Source organism: Rhipicephalus sanguineus, chromosome 5 (genome assembly GCF_013339695.2).
Source record: "Rhipicephalus sanguineus isolate Rsan-2018 chromosome 5, BIME_Rsan_1.4, whole genome shotgun sequence".
Taxonomy (NCBI): Eukaryota; Metazoa; Arthropoda; class Arachnida; order Ixodida; family Ixodidae; genus Rhipicephalus; species Rhipicephalus sanguineus.
In genome coordinates, this window is record NC_051180.1 from 42,269,320 (window position 1) to 42,286,329 (window position 17,010).

The following is a 17,010-nucleotide window of genomic DNA, read 5'->3' on the forward strand; positions in this document are numbered from 1 at the left end:
GAAAAACACATTGTGAGTCCTTGACACGTGTATTACCCTATAAAGGTACACGTGAACAATCTTTGAATATTATTATACCACAAATATTATTACACTTATTATTATTACACAATTATACTTAATACTATGCTCGCGATCTGAGCGTCTAGAAGTACCAACCATGCAAACGCTTTTTTTCCTTCTAACACTCGAGAGGTGAAGGAAAGAAGATAAATTTTAAGGGCTTGTTTTTCTTTGTTAGACACAATATTAATGACAACTAACAGACAATAATGCCAAGGAAAGTATAGGGAGTGTTCTTTGTAGCAATTAGGTAAAGTGGACGAAAAGATAACCTGCTGCCGGCAGGGACCGAACCTGCGACCTTCGAATAACGCGTCCGATGGTCTATCACTGAGCTACGGCGGCGGTCATCCTATCGCCCACTTTATGGGGTATATATGTGCATATAAACCTAGGAGTGTTAGTCAGCGCCGGTCGCATCCACGACGGCGAGTGTGGAACACTTTTTTTTTCTGCCAGTTGGCGTCACGTAGCACGTGGTCTTTTCACGAGCCGGCAGCTGACCAATAATCCCTCGCATACTACACCAAGTCTGCCAGAACGAGACACTCGCTATGAATGAAGGAAAGAAGATAACTTTTAAAGGCTCGTTTTTCTTTGTTAGACACAATATTAATGAGGACTAACAGACAATAATGCCAAGGAAAGTATAGGGGGTGTTATTTGTAGCAATTAGGATATAAATGTGAAGAACGTAAAGTGGACGAAAAGATAACTTGCCGCCGTTCCCTGCCGGCAGGGACCGGCGGGAAGTTATCTTTTACTCGAGAGGTGAGCCTCACATCTAACAGACTCGACGTGACATCAATTTGGCGAATAATACCGACTGAATGACGTTCCATGTTTCTAGTCAAAATAGCTACTCGACGGCGTACCGGCATCTTGTCCATTACATTAGGCCTTTGGGTTATCACGTGCAGAGAAGTGAACGCAGTGACTTGAGGGGACACGGTGCCTTTCCCGCCGATTCATCCTCTGTAGCCCTTGTCCGCCTTGTTTCTTAAAGGGGTCATGAACCACTTTTTCAAGTAATAATCTAATGACCTCAGTATTGGAGTTTACTGCCTCCCGAATCGATTGCCGCAAAAATTTCTCGAATCCGTCAAGAATGAGCGGAGTTACGGGGGTTTGGCGCACGCTCGCAGCGCTTTCTCTCTTTTCTCGGGCCGACGAGCGCACTGGAAGCTACACAGGGAGGGATGGCACGGGGAAAAGAAGTTACGCCAGCGCGCGTCATGAAACGTGATCGCTCTCCCGCTGTGATTCGCGTGCGCGAGTGCGGCTGCCGTGTACTGAGGAGAGCGGCGCCGGCAAGTGCCGGCAGGCCCGTGGCAAGAAGCGCATCTGATCCGAACGCCGCTCTCGATTTAAGTCGGCTATCGGCCAATGAGGTTGCTATGTCTTTTGCAACGTGGAGATGCAGATCGCGACGTCAACGGGCAGACGCCCCGCCCACCGACGAGAGTGAGAACCGGCCTCTGTTTGAAAAGAGGGCGCCTGAGAAAACAGCAACTTCGCGTTCCGCTTGGGGGCGCACGACTGCAATATTTGGCTGAGCAGTTCATAGCCGTGTGAGCTTTCCGCAGGATGTGTTTGTTGAACAAGCCCAAGGGGTGCTTCATGACCCTTTTAAGATGTCGGATACACCATTTGCACGTGGTGGTCGCTTCTTGCGCTGCGCAGTGACTGCGCATTATAATGACGATTCAGTTACGTTGTGTGTGGTTGCCCGTCTAAGATGAACCAATCTCATCGTGTTCGGAAGTTCTTTTAACCTTTAAAATACTTCTCGCCCTTTCTCTTTTTGTCTCATTTTTCTATTCCCCTTCCCCAATCCCCGGTGTAGAGTAGCCACCCGGAAGCTTTTAACCTCCCTGCCTTCCGGGTTTCTGTTTCCATTCTTCCTTTACCGAAACATTTCTTTTGCTGCTTAAAAAAAAAAAAAAAAAGATGTATGAAGTGCGCGTATGAATTGTCACCTACGGTTGAATGTTTTTAGTAAGCTTTAGTTGCAGGCGAGCGTATCGCTTAAACTTTGCTTCATGCCATGTCGGTTTATCACATCCTCTGCACTGTTGTTTGGCTCTAGACTTTCTGCACACGCCAGTAAGTAAAGATGTCCCAGAGCTTCTGTTCCTTTTCAGCCACACACTGGCAAGAGTAACTGAGCAAATATATATGCATGCGATCTGGTGCGAAGCCGCATTCCGCGGTAATATTCGCCAAAGGGCAGAAAAGAAGACAGCTGGTACATACGCGAACAAATTGAGTTAGCAGCCCATTATATTGTTCGCGAAGTACGTTCACTTAGACCCTTAGGAAAAAAAAAAAAAAGATCCTGGAGAACTTGCCTGAGTAAGTTCGATCGACTTCCAAAGTCGATAAGGTCTGAAGCCTTTCAATTCACGCTCGTGACTCTTTTATGGAGAGCTCAGTCACTTCTTCATTAGACTTTGTTGCTGTTCCTTAAGTTGAGACTGCGGTGATACTCACGGGAAGGCGCGGAAAGGAGTACAGATCCGCAAGCTGAGTCGCGCACAGACTGGAAAGTTTTCTTTACGGATTCGGCTAGAAATAACAGTTTGCTTTCTCGCCGGCCAGCTAATCCTCGCACTATGCATTTTTAAACTGGTTCAATTTTTACGCGTCACCGTTCCCCATCAAATATTTCCACCTGTATTGAAAAAGCTCGGTGTTTTACAACATAGGCGGTTTTGCATATTACTGATCATACTTTGGCACACGACTTGGATAATTAGACACAATATCTCTGTCTTCGAAAGCAGACGCTTAGGCTTTAAGATATGATATTCTACCACACTTTTCCTTGATGTTCTAAGTTAATGTAGTCTACGAAGTGGGATACAGCCGCTGTCTTCGTGTTTCCTCGTGTTACACCAGTTTGTGCTGTCGCTCGCTCGCGGTCGCCCCCAAATTCTAAATTTCGATGAGGTGTAAATTACTCATTGAAGTTTATATTAGTGTAATGTAATTAGCTATTTGAGTACTGTGATTTGCCGCCCAGTTAAACTTCGTCTGCCAAATGAATCCTGTCTCTCCAATGAAGGCACTGCCACAACGCGGCTATAGAATGACGACCGTATGCAAAATAATGCAACGACAGAACGATACAAAGAACTCACAGGGTTCCTTATACATTCGTCTAAGACGACTCGAAAGCGAAAGCCATCTTCTTTTTCTTGTCAGTCGATGTATTGATCCTTCCCCGTCCCCCTCCGAAAGCTTTCTGCACCTAACGTGGTTTTGCGCTGCCTCTATCCAGGATCGTAAGGATTGCAAGCGTCGTGCACTTCACACCTGGTTTCGCACTGCCTCGATCCAGGATTTTAGGCATTGCAAGCTTTCTGCACCTCACCTTGTTTTGCACTGCCTCCGTGATAGGCGCACCTTTGACCAAGCGTTGATGTAATGTGAATACGTCATCGTGTGACGCTACGACTATCTGTGACGTCATCACGTGAAGACGATTATTTGCCTCACTCGTGTTGACACCGCCGACGCCGACGGCAAATTTTCGCGTTTGACGAGGCATCTAAGGCATTCGCTTTAATAATACGACGGAGTGCTTGTACAGACTACCTGCACCTGTGCCTGTATTGGGCAGGCGGGTGTGCTGCGTGTCATTTTATTGTAATACCCTTGTCACACGGGTAAGCTTAACCGCTGTGATACCCAACTGCAGTTAGCGGACGTAACCACATTTAGCGTAAACGATACAGCGGCGCTGTCACACGTTTGCAGCACTTCCAAGCGTTCTTTAGTTGATACATGGCTGCGTTCGTGCCACACCGCTATAACACTGCCTTGTACAGGGCTTCACGCTCGATTATGGACGCCTCAGCAGCGTGTTTTGATGCGCGTCTATCAAATAGCGTGAAGCCCTGTTCAATGAACGAACGCAGCCGTGTATCAATCTCGTAAAATGCACGCGAGATTTTAGGGGCGAAGCTCCTTATAGCGGCACCCGTTCGTCCCTCGTAGCGTAGTATGTAACCAGTCTTACGCTTTGACCTGCAAGGTGGTGCCGGTGGGAGATTTTTCCTGTGCGTTGTTGAACAATAAAAAATTCGCAGCGTTAGCTAAAAGCCGACTTCTTCTGTCTCTCATTCCCATTAGCAGCCATTCTTTACCTCCAAGGTAGTGCCTGGTGAGATTTCTCCTGTGCGTGATTAAACAATAAAAATTTTGTTCAAAACGCCGTTGATTGATGAAATAAACCAACGAAAGACGCCAGATGTTTTGTAAAAGCAAAACGAAAGAACGCCAGATGTTTCTAAAGCAAAACGAAAAGACGCCAGCTGCTTAACGAAAGACGCCAGATGTTTTCTAAGCAATGGTTTTCTAAACAATGAAAATTCACAGCGTACATGTAAAATTAAAGTGCGCTGCAAGTCGTCATAACTCATCGAACCTTTAGTATAAACGCGTCCGAACTCACGTCGGTGATGATGTACTGGGCATAATTCACGGAAGAATCACGGTTTACCGATGAACCTCCGCAGCTTCGCCCACTCATCATCATTCACTCCGTGGATATGCTGTGATTTTTTGCAGCACGGACATACTTGTACCACAAAGCCGGTAATTTGTCTGCCCAAATGCGTATCAACGCCTCCGTCGTCGCAACGGTCCAGGTGACACGCTTTTGGGTCGATATTTCGCTGGGAGCCGAGCTGCTCGCGTCCGACATGGGGGCCGCCATGTTGTCAGTTTACGGCGCTAACAGGGGTTGCCCACCTCCGTTTACGAAAACGGTCGTTAGCGGATTAACTGCGGTTAGGGTTGTCGTGTGACAAGGTACTAAGTGTCCTATTGTAGACCCAAAGTTTGTCGGGAGAACGTGCCTGGTGTGCGTCATACCCTAGCTGATACCACAGTATTCTCGTCGTTTCATTGTTTTCGCACTTGGAGCCCCGATTCAAAAGAGCGCTCTCCGCGTCCCCACAGTTTGAGCGAACGCGATACTACGGCACTCAACCGCGGTGGTGCGCTAGTTTGTTATAATATTGGGCGGGCGTTTTGAAGTGACGCAAAAATTTATCATAATGAACGACGATAACACTGCTTATACGTTATGTTAGGGCGTTTACTATTGAATCACATCATTATCGGGCACAGCACTATTCAAGAATATCCCCAAGTTGGGTTGACATTCATCGTAAAGGCTTTTAACTGTGCTCCCAAACACGGACGCAAGAAGAAGGAAGAAGACCGGACGTGTACAGACTCACAAATGAATGTTTGTGAGCCACGGCTTTTAGATGCTACTTTGTGACAGCAGCGTAACATTGTTTTGAATGACCAATGAGCTTGGTTCACCCAGTTGTTCTCTGCGTATATGTCATCTTTCAGCCAGTAAAAACTCAGTTGCGAGTCTGCGCACATCCGCTCTTCTTCCCTCTTCTTGTGGTCATGTTTGTAAGCGCAGTTAAAAGCCTTTACGATGGCTAACATACTCAATAAGGCATAAAAGTCGCAAACATGTGGCTGTCACCGCTCCTTTAATAAAGAAATGACGGTGATTTTGCGTGAGTAATGGGAGTCTCCACTTCAATACCAGTTCAAACTTCATGTTGGACGTTAGCGAGCACGCACAGCTTCCTCGCTCGCTATTGCGTAATCTGGCTGCTGTAAATGTCCTCGCCTCATTAGGCGTCGTTACCTCACCCGACGATACCTCCGCTCGCCGAACGAGAAGCAGGCTGTAACCGCGAGCGATCTTGACTCGTAGACACGTAAATCTCAGTAAGAACAGCGGCCTAAATTACCCACGACGCCATATTCTTCGGTCGCTGAGTCACCCTTCGCAGCGAAACTAAGTTCCGGCTCTCGCCTACTTCTGACTGCACGTCGGTAACGCATTGCAGTGCAATACTGTCGCGGAAACGCAATTTGCCCGAGCGTTTACGACCACGGAGACAGCACTTAGCCGGCGCCGCTTCTGACTGTGATAAATGCGCGAAGCTCTTTGCGTGTTCGCCGCGCAGACAGGCAAGGACGCGGACAAATGTACCGGGCAATTCTCCCACTGCGTGTCGCTACGGTCTCTATACGCGCAAAGCGGCGCCTTTCTACGCATCATTACTTGCCTCCCCGTGAGACAGTAAACGCTGTGGATTAAACTCTTAAAAAAATACAAGTTGTAATCACCAAGTTTCTTGTAGTAACTTCGTAATTGTAACAATATTAACTACCTAGGTAGTAAAAGCACAGGTCGTAAAGGTAATAGTAGTAGCAGCTTTAGTACCTGACGGAGGCAGTAATAGTTGCTAACGGTTCTCATAGAAGGGTTGTAATCGTTTCATTAGCCAACAGATTCGTCATCCCATTGCCAATAACATATTCATCAGCCAATCACGGATTCATTAGCCCAATGCACGACATACATAAAAGTCAAATTCCTCAGCGACAACACTACGGTACAACATCAGGTAACTATGAACAAGGAATCATGGAGAAACAGTAAACGAGAAAAGCTCATATGTATTATAACATACTTACTAAGCGATTACAGGAGTATTTGATTACAGCCCTATATTTGGGAAGCACAGCTGGTGCCTGTAGGCACCAGTGTATTAGTATTAATAATTAAAGTTGTTGGTCTACATTTCTATAGCCTACTATTTGATTATGTGTGCGTGGCGACGCAATGCAGAACTGTTAATGAACCATACCGAAACAGTGCAAACAATATTTTGTCTATCTGTTGCATAAAACCGCCGCAAGGCACAGTCAAAACGACGCAGTTAACTTACCAATTAAGTATCCGTGCACTTGAATGAATCTTCTTTGTTAATCAATAGGAAGTAAAAAGCTAGCAAAGAGCCTTCGGGGGTAGTAGCTAGCTGAAGTTGCTATTTGCTGCCTTCATTTAAGACCGTATAATGCGGTCCAATTGGTCATTTATTTTCGCCCGCATCAACTATCCGCTAGAGCTCACGCAGAAACTTACGGATAGTGGTAACTTCACATTTGTTTTTGCAGAGAATATGTATATGGCTATAGGAGGAGGAAGAACGTGGCGGTCCATGAGTGCGCAGAAACTATAATGCAGAAGCGACGCTACAGCACACGCTACTTCGAACGGTGTCCGCGCTTGCGCCAGTTTCTCTTCGGGCTTTTTCAGCATATACGGCGATGATACCCGCGGTAGCATGAATCGCTGCCTGTAAATTCCGCTAAGTGTTCTTGATTTCCTCTGAGCTAACGTTACCAAACTCAACGTTTGAAGCACGCATCTCTTAAATGATGTGATAGAGAAATCAAAAGCTGCAACAGAAGACGCTTCCATATGGATCGCAGCTCGCGATAAAGATCGGAGCCGCACGTTTCAGCTCGGCCTGTAAACCATCTGTACGGAGCGATTGGGAGATGATTTCTTTTGCTCGAGGTTAGGCAAGCATAATCGTGCCGTTTGAAACCGTTCACACTTCGAACTTACGCTGCGCTGATCGTAACTTCTAGATGTGGGCTGGAACTGAGAGAAAAAGGGCACGTATACTTGTGAACGGCAGAAAGTCGAGTTAATTGGTTTGGATACACGCTCGAAGAAACGACAGACGTGCAGACACGCGCACAAGTAGAATGAAAGAGTTAGTCGACGCTTGTTTTGTGTGTTTTCGCTGTACGAGGCGCATGCTTGACTTTTTAACGCGATTTCGTTTCGCGGAAATTCCGGGTTTGGTGTTGGTGTCGGCGTCGGCATCGTTGTTTGTGAGCGAAAAATCAGCGTTGTCCGTGACTGAAAAAATCGAGAAAGATGCAAATAAAATAATAAAAATTTTGGTTCGAGTTAAAATCAAACCCAGGCCTTCTGCGTAGCAAGCAGGTGCTCTACGACGGAGCTACGCCATTGCTTGAAACTGCTTCGGAAAAAATTCGGCAGATCCCACGTACCGTGGGAGTCGATGTTATGCGAATCATGCGGCGGGTAGGGGACTGTGGCGTGACTTTTTTTTACTCAGCGACACGTTACAAAATGACGCTAAAGATTTGTATAAATTTTATACGCACATATATATATGTTAAAGAGCCGCATATGTGTTATATAACCAGCTTACGGTTGGGTATGCAACGTGGGTATTACCAACACCAGAAGCGGTAAGCTTATATGTAGTGCTTATACGTGTCCCGAGAACGCACGCACGTTTCACGAACCCGTGTACACGTGTGCAAGATGTTTTTGACAGCTCTTGAGCAAGGGCATCATCACCGTGATCAGTGAGCACCAGCAGCTGGTCATGACTTGTTATAGGATCCGGTCGTGTTGGTGGTGACGAGGGGTCTATGTGTAGTGAAGTATGTGGTATAGTAGAGCTGTTGGAATTCGTGGATGCCTCAGTCATTTCGTCGACAAATTGTCTGTCGACAGAGCCGGCGACATGTCGGAACCTGAAGCCACCCATCGCGTTAGTGAGGTATAGGCCGTCGAGGCTGGTAGTCCTGGATAGTGCTACGTAGACCAACATCAGTGGATGGTGTTTGTCGTATTTGTAGACTACCTGGGCGTATGTGGCCTACGTAGCCTAGTCTACAAAGCGGCTGTCAATCAATCTGGCATCATCCTCGCTCAGCATGAGGCCATCGCCCAGCCTCGTAAGAAACGAAGTGGACACTGCGCCGTTCTGGTGGACGAAGCGCACCTTACGGTGCGGTGATGAGGATATCATATGTAACTTTCGTTAATGTATTCCTCCGGGGTCGAGCAATGCTTCAATATAGCTTGCTGAATCATAGGAATACAAACGTAATGTTCATTAGACTGCTATGAAAGCGGAGCTAACACTGGAACTACAGACGTTAATCTGATATGGCGCCTGTATCGTAGGAGTATCATGTAGTGTTTATCACTTTCTTGTAAAATTAGATAGCAAGCAGCACAACCACAATTGACGTTGCACCGATATTACGCCTGCGTAGGGTGTTTTTCCAAACCAGTTTATAGACCTGGCGTGGCTCAGTGGTAAAATACCTAACTGCCGCGCAGAATGCTTGGGTTCGATTCCTGCTGGGATCCTAATTTTCATTCTTTCCACTCGTTGAGTCAACGCTGCCGATGTTGGTTTTCCTTAACGCTTTAGCATTTAGGTAACCAATGCCTGTTCTCGCCGTTCCTCGGTAGATATAAACTGTCAATCACCTGTGGCGCATACCCGCACACCGCGGCCCATGGTAAACGCGTATGTGCCACACGCGTCTACTGGAAAGGGTTTGACGACGTACTCGACAGGAGTTTAACGTTATTCATGTCATGACCCGTCAGTCATATTCGTCAAATCCTCTTACCCTCCCATGCAAATTTTGGTCTACACCAAGTTAAGGAGGCGATCATGAGAGCACCCAGACGTAGGCGGCTAGATAGATAGATAGATAGATAGATAGATAGATAGATAGATAGATACGTAGATAGAAACGCTCAAAGTGCCAGAGGTTCGCTAAGAAATGCTTCGCATTTAAAAAAAAACACTATATGAATGTCACGTAGTGGGATGAGACTCCTTAACGCATGTAATATCGCGTGGCAGAAGCGTATAATTGAGCCATGCGTTAAAACATGTGCAATTGTGCAACGAGTGGGCGTTTTAAAGGTCCACCCAATACAAAGCATTCAGACATATTTAATCACTATCAGCTGCAAAAGCATCTACAAAGTGAGCAGCTGCGTAGCTTCGCGTGTTGCCTTACGGATGCATAGTGGGCCCTTCGCTGATGCGCAAAAGGAAGAATTATGGCGTAATGGGCACTACGCAATTGTGCTTGCAGTAGGCAGTCTAGGATAGTTTGAAACGGTCAATGTTACGCGCACAGTCATTCGTTTCCTGGCGGCACGGTTGAGGCATGCACCGAGAACCGAAGCTAGGCTAGCAATTGAGAAGGCGATGTGCACGGGGCCCGATTACGCTATCGCGTTCTACTCTTGAAGTGGAAGATCAAGCGTCCTCCAAGTTTTTTTGTGTTGCTGTAAAATAAGTGAATTTTGTAGCCTTGAGCACTCGAAATATGATAAGCGTACGAGTGTAAGTTTTTGGCTGTCTGATTAAATTAGGTTACCTCATCCGAGTGCAGTCGCGGAAGACTGAAAGTTCTTGCGTAAATGGAGCGAGTCTCAATGAAAGAAAATGCCACGGCGTTTAGAGTCAGTGACACGAAATGCCGCGATGGAAGCATGAAAGCTGGGAGAGCGCGAGAGCTACACAGAAAAGAAAAAAAAAAGATAGCCAGATTAAAAATTGTGCCAGCAATCTTGTAAGGAGCAGTAAGGAGCTGACTGAGTGCGACGACTCACAAGGGGAAAGAAGCGAAATAAACGGAGAAAAAAAATTAAGCAACGTTTTATAAAGACGGAAAAATGATTAGTGATAAAGAAAGGGGGACTACGGCCTGTAAATGTTGTATGGGAATGTGTAAATGGCGACAACGAAAGCGCGAGACGTGACTGTGGCCTTGTCTGGCCCGCAAGACTCGATTTAGTGTGAAGACAAACGCTGCGACATTTCATCGGATTAGCCGTTTTTCGGCATTAGGCAACCCGCTACAGGCACTCTTTCCTGCCAGTTATTGCATGGAATGCGTGTGCCTGCACAGACATCGAGAGTGCTCGCGGTCAGGTGAGGCCTCCTTGTTCGTCAAGGCTGCGGTATAATAAAGCGTGCCTCGGGAAAGCTAAGAGAGACAAGCAAGCGAGAGGCTGTCTGATTCACTTTGAAATGTAATCCCCGTTCTAGTTAGCTCCGTACGACAAAATGAGTTAGCTCGAGAAGAAAAAAAAGATGCTTAATTTAATGTTATGCGGATGTAGGTTTTGTAAATTATCTCCGCATTCCCTATTCGCAATGCCCATAGACTGTTGCGCCGCCAAGCGGAATTCAGGAGCGTCCTCTCGAGGAGGGTTAGTAGACGACAGAATGGCAGCACTACGCAGTCGCTCCCTTGTTCGGCTGTGCTAGCCTCAGTGTTAACGCGTTGGCAAGAAAGGAACAGAACGACTTTGCATGTTCCCTGCGTCAGTGAACAAACCGGGCCCTCCGTGACAGGAGAAATCTGATTCGTTCTTGCGAGACGCGAAGTTTTCGTGAAAATACGTGGCAACTCGCGCTTTCAATGCTAGCCCACAGTGTACACATACTATCAGCTTCGCGAGGCTTTCTGTAGCCACGTAGGTTAGTTAAATGTTATCGTCTGACATATTCAGTTGAAATGGTTTTACTTGCATATAGCCCTCGTGAGTGTTTTTGTAGTGCATTAATCCCATAACATTGTACGCGGGAGGTTGCATGGGCTCGCGATGTGCTCTTCTATAACTGAGCAGTCTCAAGTTGGCGATACATTAAAATAAGGACTCTATCCTTTGTCAGGAAAGCGCTGTTATGAATCGTGCGACCAACGTTCCAGTCATTCGAGGACGCGTCCGCTCCACGCCTTTCGTGGAGCGAATGCTCTCAACGCCGTCCGTATGTGTTGGTTTCATAGCCAGCGCTGCTTGTTTTTGTACGTTTGTTGATAGGTGGCAGCACACTGCAAGCGAGTTCCTTGTTGACCGGTTTGAGAGCAAAATGTTCTCCGGTCCGGGGGCACCCAGACGTATCTCTATTTGTAAACATGGTGACGCGGAGTGGTCGAAGTTGTTCGGCGGTGGAAATTCTTCAGATTGCTTTCATTTCAAAGCAACCATCTTGACGACGAGGATTTTTCACTGGATATAGAAGGCTGTGAAAGCACCGCGAGTGACAGCGATGATGAACGATCGGCTGCGAACTCACGAGGAGCGAGTTGCACTTCACGTCCCCTCGTGCGTTAATGTTCTTTCATGCTCGTAAGTCACTTTCATTGTATTTAATGTATAATATCCTTGAGCGAGATCAAAATAAAAGCATAGTTCCTCTTGTGCATTGCATGTATGACAATTATTGTAGATATTATGGAGCGCCGCATGCCGCCAACACGCTCGAGTTCGACCAGCGAAGCGAAATGGTTAGAGCGATGGAACGTGCAGTCACGGCCACAATCCACGCCGCTCGGCTAACTTCTTCGACGTTGCGAAAAGCATACGTGTGCATTCTTTTCGATATTTATGTTTCGATCGTGCTGATTGAACCTGCAACATGCGAGTGAAGTGAATTGCACACGGCTAGAGTCTCAGCATGACTGTGACACTAGTGCTACTGAATTGGACGTTGGATGCTTGTGTTCCGTTGAAGAAGTAACTCCGCGTTCCTGACTGCGCAAGTAACGAAGACGGCGTAATATATGTTTGGAAACCATCAACACGTTAAACATGCGGTCCCGTGCATCAGCGATGGCGCTACTCGCTAGCGGCCTACTACTGCGCCAAATCCGTCAGGCAGGCTCGGTACGTACTACCTCGGAATGCCGTTCAGTTTGCAGTCTTCTGTAGCACGCCCAGCATTTCGCAAGGCATCGTTTAACGGAGCTGAAATATAACCTTTCAAACCGCAGCAAATAATTAGGTGGCGAGCACTTGGCACTTTCCATGGTTTGGGAAAGTATTTTGGTCTCATATCCATTTCAGCGCAGCTCATGGCTTCATCCGGTGAAAGTGCACGGGCCGTACCTCCGCACGCCCTATCTGTTCCCATGCTAAGAAACGGGTTGACTATAGGGTTGACCATACTCCGGGCGCCATCTTGAATCGAACAGCGCGCCACCTGTAGTTCGTGGGCATTGCGAATTGCGCATGCTTGTAAAGTAGTTTGCACCTGGCGAAATGGACCACTGTATCTTTTGCCAGTTCTAAGAGAAGCCGTTGAGCAATCTAGTGCACAGTAGAAAAGCGCATTAACTAGACGGCGAAGCGCTTCTGTGTAGACTTCCATGCGTTCTACCTTATTGTATCACCATGTTGGCGTTTCGGTTTAACTTGAAACCAATGTACGGTGGTGAGCGAGTGTTAAGCGCACAGGGAATTGTTTTTTTTTGTTTGTTTTTGATGTAAATGATGCAGTGCGTTCGGAAAGACTAGCAGAAATAATGATATATAAAAAAAAGGCGCAGGCAGATTGCGATGAATTAGTGAGTAGGCGCCACAGCACAGCTGAGAATGAGAAGGTATATGGTGTAATACATGAAATTAATACCGATAATTGTAATACCGATAATTCTAATTACGTGAACATCAGAAAGTGTTCACGTTGTCTATTCGACTCAATGCCCCCTTCCCCCCTTCCCCCCCTCCTGCCCCCCCCTGTGAGATAAACAAGCGCATCTCCTTTTGGTTCTTCGCTCTGTTTCTGGATTTAACTATGGAGAACCGACAAGCCCTAACCATCCTTCTGAATTTTATTTATTCTTTCTCTCTTCGGGCTACTATGACAAGAGGAGGTGGATGGAATAATTAACCTTAATTTCAGTACAACATGCATCGCAATTTTTATATGATTGTTGAGGATACATTTGACGATAGCTTAATGACGATAGTAATTAATCGTATGGGAGGTTGGTTATCCTTCTAGATCTCTCTTTTCTTCGCTCAGGTAAGACCGCTGGCATAAAAAAAATAAGCAGGCACTGCGATACCCACCGGTCCTAATACTGAGCTCTCCTTAATGGAGATTGAATTAAAGTATTAGTTGTGAAGCACAATATAATGACCTCATTGATCAGTGTAATTTTTTAATAAATCAGGGTCGCATGAGCATACAAGCTTGGAGGAACAAGTCAGCGTTGTGCTTTACAACTCGGAAAATGTGGTAAACTTACGCATTACTGCGCAAAAAGAAACCCACTGAATGCGCTACCAAAGTGCGACAAAACTTTTTTCCGTACTGTGTTCTTTAGCTACGTCTCGCAGTAAAGTGAGATCGACACTCGGAAGAAGTAAGAACGGATTGAAAGTTTACTTCCATTGTAAAGACAAGAAACAAAATAAGCATCCAATCAAGCGGGCACGTTTTGTCCGCTGCCAGTTTAAACTCCCGAAACTTAGTATCGGGTTTAGGAAGTAGGCCGTAAACACCACGAAGACAAATGGGTGAAGCTCGGGCTACCGAACGGGCGAAAGAAAGAAAAAAAGAAACGAATACGACTTTTTGTGTTACAGGCACATGACCCTGAACTTTCAGAACCCTGATGTTCTTACTTTTTGCCCTCAACAGCAGCGTGGAAAGGAAATTCGAATGTAGCCAAGTAGCGATTCAGGGATTCGGGGCTCCTGGAACTGAACGATAAGCGCGAGCCCGGAACATGTAGCTAGCTTCCAATCGTTTCACCCGTGTCGACTGAAAAAGAACCATAGCTTCAAACAAAATTGTGGAACTTAAGGGGTATTTGAAAAACAGGAGCGAAATGTCATGGCTTCAAGGTTTGAGAGTGAAAAAAAAATGCATTGATCAAAGCGGACCGACAACTTTGGCTGCTGAGATCGGGCCAAGTCCTGCTTTGAACTACTCGAATACGGATAACTCTGGAAGAAAATTCGCGTTATGTATAATAATGAGTTGTGCGAATGCACAGTCACTACAAATTAACGAACGAAGGGTTTTTTTCGAGAGGCTTGTTTCTTTGTTACACATGGCCGAATAAATTTAACAGACAGTTAGGCCAAGGAAAGCCTAGGGTACTTTAATTGTCGTCTGTAACTGTAGTGCAGTAATTGTGACGTAAATTGGAATGAGTCAAAGTGCACGCAAAAACACCCCTTCCGTTGATGGGATCTGAACCCACCAACGAAAAGCGTCTTTTTCGCCCACTTTAATTTATACCATGTTACGTCGTAATTACTACAGTACAGTTAAATACAACAATGAATTTGGCCTATGCTTTCCTTGGATTCATTTCGTTGTACAATACAGACTAGTAGGCATGTGTGAATATTCGAGCACTTCGAATAATCGAGCGAATATTACAGTAGTCGAATTCGCTTCTACACGAATTTAAAATATTCGAAATTTCGAAGTATGCGAAATCAACGAATAAGCGAATATTAGACCACATGTAACCTTCTGCAAATATGGTTTCACTGCAGCGTAGAAATGCTATGCTATGAAATATCGCACTGCCGCGAAGCCTCACTTCAAGGCTAAATGAACACATGCCGATTAATGATACTGATTAATTATTTTATTGCGATAGCAATTATATGGACACTCTTGGCGGATTTTCGCCGTCGCCGTCATGAACCGGATAAGTATATGTATGTATATATAAATAAAAACCGCAAATAAAAATAATTCAGAAGAAAAAAAATTCCGAAGGGCTCGAGCGGGGTTTCGAACCTACGACCCCTCGCTCCGCAGCTCGCTGCCTTAGACAATTACGCCATGCCTCATTTTTTTATTTAATTCATGGAAAGATGACCCGTTATAGCTGTGAACCACACACTACATACTTCGTCACATAAGAATTACCTTAACATGCAGAACACCCACATTGTTGCCTACAGTAGGAGGCATTTGAAAAGTCAGGCAAACACACACAAGCGTCCAGAAGTGCAAGCCACTCCGGAACGGGCTCAAAAGTCTCAACAACACTGCGCACTTGAGCAGCTTCTTCTCGGAAGACAGACCTCGTCGATCGTGGTGGCTCGGCGTGCCTGTCGATCATGCGACTTTTCCACAGCGAATAAAGTCCTAATAACATAAATAAATCATACGGTGTATTATTGGTGGGGCTCTTTTTGAAAGGGAGGAACCTAATGCCATGAGCTGTGATTGGAAGGTCTTTTCTGATTGTTCTCTTTAGAATGTCCCAGAAATAAAATGCGTCACGACAATGAATAAAACAATGCTCTATCGTCTCAGGTTGGTTACAGAGTCGACAATTTACAGTCCGGGGCACATATATTGCTCTTTCATTGAGCCATTTCTTCACTGGTAGAGTGGATGTGTGCAGTTGAAAGAAAAACGTTTTCGCTGCTGGCGATATACACATTCTACGTACACGGAATAATACATCATGGCCGGGCAAAAGCAAATATGGCACTCGGTATACAGGTTCTGGGAAAAGGTTATTCACAAGTGCAGCCGTTAGCGTTGTTCTGTCTATATTATATAAATACTCTAATGTAAATCTGGTTTTCAAAAAGTTGACAGTATCAACAATTTCTGTTAAGAATCCCGACAACTGCGATTCGTTGGCAAAACTTGTCGTGACATAAAGAAAAGGAAGATGGTAACTCAGACGGTTTCGAACTGCCAAAAGGAAGGGGTGACAGACGTCTTTAAGATATAAAAAATTGCAACACCAACTGTCGCACAAACAAATGCACCAGACTGAGGCCGCCCTTCTCAAGTGGAAGAAAAAGGTTGTCTCTTCTCATGGGTTCCCATGAAGAGCACCAAATAAAACAAGCAAATATCCTGTGAAATGCTTGAATGTGCACATGAAAGCAGTGCAATACCTGCAAAACACAGACAAGCTTTGATGCAAGAAATATATTGCACGCTTTAGCTCTTGAAAAAATGGGAAGGTCTCGTCCGTGCCATGTTGACACCTTTTGACGGATATTAGTTACCGCGGATGTCCAATGTGGGCCGCTGTTACGATAGTTATCAAGAGACACACCAAGATACCGCATAGCAGTCGCATTCCAATGGATATGTGAGAACACTGAGGGAGTTTGAGCCCACATTCCCAGCCAGAATCCTCTGCTTTTATCAAAATTTATACTGGCTCCAGCGATTTCACAGAAGCGTAAAGTAGTGTTTACTGCTTCTTGAACACTAGGTTTATCGATGCAAAAGAATGCGATGTCGTCGGCATAAGCTAGAACTTTAATTTCCTCAGCCTCATATCGGTATCCTCTAATGCTAGAATTTAGAAGCACACTTAAACATAGTGGTTCCAGGTATATTGCAAAGAGCAAAGGCGAGAGCGGAGACCCCTGACGTACGGATGAATTTAACTCTATTATATCCTAAAGTGTGCGGTTTACAATGGGCCTTGTAGTGCACTTTTTATAACAGAATGAAA